The 5,737-nt window shown below is 45.4% G+C and overlaps 1 pseudogene; it reads right to left on the bottom strand.

Moving 5' to 3' along the window:
- Window positions 1-684: 684 nt before the first annotated feature.
- Window positions 685-3,714, bottom strand: LOC119299228 (annotated as a pseudogene).
- Window positions 3,715-5,737: the final 2,023 nt, after the last annotated feature.

Genomic DNA, 5,737 nt, shown 5'->3' on the forward strand with positions numbered 1-5,737 from the left:
AAATAAAATACCGAAAAACTCCGAAATAAAATCTTATATTATTTTATTATTAAATCCTCAATATTTATTTATTTTGGGAAAGTCATTTTATTCCCTCTCTCATATTTTTGTAATAGAAATAATTGATGATAAAATAATTAAAATCAAATGATCCTATTCGCAAAATTTGAGAAAACTCAAATATGAAAATAAGGAAATCCCCAACTCTCTCTGTGGGTCCTTGAGTTGCGTGGAATTTCTAGGATCAAAACCAAAAGCAAATAAATTATGATATGCAATGATGGTGTAATGTATAACTTTCCAAATTGAAAATTTGGGATGTTACATTTGTCCTTCTCGAAAACAATCTCCATTACTGGTTACATGATGTAAATCTACCATGAAAGAATGTGAGAGAACTAAAACAAAAGGAACTGAATGAGCAACCACCTAAATATCAATAGGATACATTGCTAAAAATGCAAGTAATAGTGAATCAAAATGATAGGCCGATGGTCCCACAAGAATTAAATCAAGTTCAAATGCAATATACAAAATCATGAACAAAACCCTCTACCAATTGTAAGCATCATTTCCACCAAGGTGGTTGGTGGTCCTCATCACCATGTGGCCTAGATGCCTGATGACGTATCGCTTTTGTCTAGATTATGCCCGGCCCTTGCTCGGGTCTGGTAAACTCTTCTTTCATGTGTCACTCAGAAAGTACCAGCAAATTGTGCTTTGTGGAGACCCTAGAAGAACACCATCCACGAGGGGAATGCAAGGTGTTGACTTGCCAGTCTTCATGTCAAAAACCATGCCTTGATCCCTTTCCCCTCCCGTCGATCCAGTACACACAATCACCCTTGAGTCCCAGAATGCCTTCTGCGTTTATCGACATTGAATTGTTCCTCCCAATAAACACCGTGTATCCCCATAAGTCAGACACAGCGTCCCAACATGGTTGACGTTGGGGGTCATACCTCAGAACAAATATTTCATCATGTGCTACACGGCATCGACCCCCTTTTGGCAGCTGCAAAGTAACTGTACACGACACATTCCTCCAGATCTGGTACAAGTTACCATCGCAGAACACCAGGTTCTTGACACTAGTGAAAGTCAAGATTGTGTTGTATGGCAGGGCGAAACTGGTGGTGGCGTCGAACGATAGGTTGCTTCCCACAGACGACAACAATGCCTTAATGGTGGCCGGTGCATTTAGATTCGGCCATGTCCCATGCATCTGGATGATTTTCCTATTATGCACTGCAGGATATGCTGATTTGTCGCCCTCGAGAAGGTTCCCGACGGCGGCGTTGTGGTAGGAAGAGCACATGAACGTCTCCAAACCAAGTGAGGCAGTAGACCCTACCATTTTCATGGTAGATGAGGTCGGCGAGCTGGTCTCCAACGGTGAGGCGGATGGGGTCGAGGATGGCCCACCTCCTTGTTGGGGAACGCAGTATTTCAAAAATATTCCTACGATCACGCAAGATCTATCTAGGGATGCATAGCAACAAGAGGGGAGAGTGTGTCCACGTACCCTCGTAGACCGAAAGCGGAAGTGCTAAGTAATACGGTTGATGTAGTCGAACGTCTTCGCGATCCAACCAATCAAGTACCAAGCACACGGCACCTCCGCGGTCTGCACACGTTCAGCTCGGTGATGTCCCTCTAACTCTAGATCCAGCTGAGGCCGAGGGAGAGTTTCGTCAGCACGACGACGTATTGATGGTGATGATGAAGTTACCGACGCAAGGCTTCACCTAAGCACTACGACAATATGACCGAGGTGGAAATCTGTGGAGAGCGGCACCGCACACGGCTAAAAGATCAACTTGTGTGTCTATGGGGTGCCCCCCTCCCCCGTATATAAAGGAGTGTAGGAGGGGAGGGCCGACCTCCTATGGCGCGCCCCAAGGGGTGGATTCCTACTCCTAGTAGGAGTAGGTCTCCCCCCTTCCCTAGTTGGAGTAGGAGAAAAAGGAAGAGGCAGAGGGAGAGAAGGAAAGGGGGGCCGGCTCCCCTCCCAATTCGGATTGGGCTTGGTAGGCGCGTGCCTCCCACTTGGCCGCCTCCTCCTCTCTCCCACCATAGACCATTAAGGCCCATTAACTCCCCGGGGGGTTCCAGCAACCCCCTGGTACTTTGGAAAATGCCCGAACTTATCCAAAACCTTTCCGGTGTCCAAACATAGCCTTCCAATATATCAATCTTTATGTCTTGACCATTTCAAGACTCCTCATCATGTCCGTGATCACATCCGGGACTCCGAACTATCTTCGGTACATCAAATCACATAACTCATAATACATATCATCATCGAACGTTAAGCGTGTGGACCCTACGGGTTCGAGAACTATGTAGACATGACCGAGACTCATCTCCATTCAATAACCAATAGCAGAACCTGGATGCTCATATTGGTTCCCACATATTCTACGAAGATCTTTATCGGTCAAACCGCATAACAACATACGTTTGTTCCCTTTGTCATCGGTATGTTACTTGCCTGAGATTCGATTGTCAGTATCATCGTACCAAGTTCAATCTCATTACCGGAAAGTCTCTTTACTCGTTCCGTAATGCAACATCCTGCAACTAACTCATTAGTCACATTGCTTGCAAGGCTTATAGTGATGTGCATTACCGAGAGGGCCTAGAGATACCTCTCCGGCAATCGGAGTGACAAATCCTAATCTCAATCTATGCCAACTCAACAAACACCATCGGAGACACATGTAGATCATATTTATAATCACCCTGTTACGTTGTGACATTTCATAGCACACCAAGTGTTCCTCCGGTATTCGGGAGTTGCATAATCTCATAGTCATGGGAACATGTATAAGTTATGGAGAAAGAAATAGCAATAAACTAAACGATCATAGTGCTAAGGTAACGGATGGGTCAAGTCAATCACATCATTCTCTAATGATGTGATCCCGTTCATCAAATGACAACTCATGTCTATGGTTAGGAAACTTAACCATCTTTGATTAACAAGCTAGTCAAGTTGAGGCATACTAGTGACACTCTGTTTGTCTATGTATTCACACATGTACTAAGTTTCCGATTAATACAATTCTAGCATGAATAATAAACATTTATCATGATATAAGGAAATATAAATAACAACTTTATTATTGCCTCTTGGGCATATTTCCTTCACTCCTGGCCCCTGCGGTGACATAGGCAACCCTATTGATGTCACGGATCACAGCGGCCACGAAGTCGTCAGTGGTAGGGTTGGGTGCGAAGATGATCTTGAAGACGAGGCGGCTGTCATAGAAAGCGGGGGTAGGAGAATCTCGGCTGTGTGATGGGGTGGAAGAGGCTGAGCAGGCTACAGACGTCATCAATGTGGACGGAGAGGGCGAGCCATCCGCTACAACAGCCGAGACAGGTCTTGACCGAGTGGATGGTGGTGAGCTTGAAGGAGCGACGCGCGGCGGGGCAGAGCTTGCCCAAAGGGATGGCTTTGAGCTCAAAGGAGTGACGGGCGAGGATTGAGGCTGCGGTTGTACGATGCTTGACGGCAGCGGTGATGCAGCGCTTGGCAGGGTCGTCTCCATGGTCGATGAGCAGCGACGGTGATGGCGGCGCAAGCGTGCGACGCCATCTCGTGCAGGTGCCCCGCACACTCGCATAGCACTTGAGGTCAGCAAGGCCGTCGGCGGTGTGGTAGACAAGCTCTGGTGGTAGGTCCGTCCAGGCCGGGCCTGGCGGCATGGCGGGGCTAGGATTCTGGCGAGGTTGGAAATTTTCTAAATGAATATGAGGGGATTTCGCTCACGCAAACAAAGAAAGAAAGAGAGAAGCTGTGTGCTCTCGCTTACGATGGAAATCTTTTAAAGCATTCGACTCAGGCACAGAAACGTGCATGTGGAAAACTGCTTCCAGAAATTGCGGTAACAACTCTATTTTATGTTGTTTTTGGTAAGTCATGATTTGCTTCCATCAAATCAATATAAATTTACTTAATGGTTCAAGAAATTACGTAAAAGACTCAAATTTGTTTTCCTTGGTAATTCGTGATTGCTTCCTGTTTTTTTGGTAAGTCATGATTGCTTGAAATAGAAATATACTCCCAAAGTCCCGAATTAGTTGACTCAGATTTGTCCAAATACGGATATGTATGTAGACACGGTTTAGTGTTCGATACATCTATATCTGAATAAATCTAAGTCAATTAATTTAGGGCGGAGGTTGTACAAAAGATTAATAATTTCTAGAAATTACAGATTTGCTTCCAACAAACAACTAAAATGTTTTTTTCTTGTAGCACTAGGGTGGCATGGACACTTCAATTTTGGCCAACATTTAGCGTGGGACCATCGACGCGCTCGATCATCGTTGTGTGGGCCGTCCGTTGTGAGTCATGTGGGCTATTTCAACAGTAAAAGCTTTGCCCCAACTCTATCTCCTGTAGGTCCCTCAAAAAAACTAAGGTGGAAAAAACATTGTTGAAACACGGGTTGTTGTTGCAGTAACGTCCCTCGCATCTAGCAGCAGCTCGCCATCCCCTCGCTCCGACACCACACTCTCCACCTCGAAACCGTGATGGTTATGGTCGTAGAATGTTCGTAGGCCAGCCCAACATCCCATCTGTGAGCCGCAACATCGACGGTTGGTGTCGCAACAACATTTTTGCTGGTCACAACACATAGCGACATTGGTCCCAGCACATCAAAGTGCCAATCCCAGCATGTGGACCATGGTAGTAGTACACTAAGCTGTAGTTCCCAGCATGGGGTGACATGGTTGCATACCCTCCCCCCCCCCCCAATTTTGTTGTCTGGCTGTCGTCACCGTATCATCATAGCCACACAAGAGTTCACTACCTTGCATAGTGGTCATGGCCAGTCGCCGGATGTAGCAACGTGTGTTTTGGCTTGCAGCTTTGACGCCACAACAATGACGGGGGAGGTGGAGAAGGAGGTCCATGACGAGCATGGGAGGGGGAAATTGAAACCATCGTGATCACCAACACTTTGTTCATCATCAGGATCATCATCTCCATCAACATCTTCACCCACACCATCTCATCTTCAAACCCTAGATCATCCCTCTTGCTCATTCTTTGGATCAAAGCTTAGATTGGTCCTGGGAGTACTTGTATGTGTTGATTACACCTTGTAATTGTGGCATAGGATAATTATTGATGAAAGATTGTTATGTTCAGATTGTTCTTCATATATTCATACGTACTAATCATGATCCATATGATGTCTTGTGAGTAGATCCATTAGTTCTTTAAGACATGGTAGAAGTATGGTTTCCATTAGTCATTTGAAGTTGATTGCCGTTTGTCGGTGGGTGTCCTTGAAAGCATGCGACACAAGGAGTAGAGGCAGCCCCTTTTGTTGGTTCGAGCACGGCGTGGCGAAAAGAACTAAGATATTTGCTCCGATAGTGCTACTAATGTCTAATGAATGTAAAGGATTCCAAATATGCGATCTTTATTCCGTTTCCACTGGAAATGGGCTATTTATTGACGAAATCAAGTTAATATATGGAAAGAAGTAAAGAGGAGATAAAGGAGATCAAGTGGGAGGTGCACCAGAGAAGATAGACCAAAGGACAACGTTCCATATGACCACACACACTCGTATGCCCGCTCATATGGACTGCCAAACGCGCCACCTGATCCATCTGAATAGACTATATTAAAGGCCTCATGCTAGAAGAGTAGCAGAACATGTTGGGGAACGTAGCAGAATTTTAAAATTTTCTACACATCACCAAGATCAAT

Source organism: Triticum dicoccoides, chromosome 5A (genome assembly GCF_002162155.2).
Source record: "Triticum dicoccoides isolate Atlit2015 ecotype Zavitan chromosome 5A, WEW_v2.0, whole genome shotgun sequence".
Taxonomy (NCBI): domain Eukaryota; kingdom Viridiplantae; phylum Streptophyta; class Magnoliopsida; order Poales; family Poaceae; genus Triticum; species Triticum dicoccoides.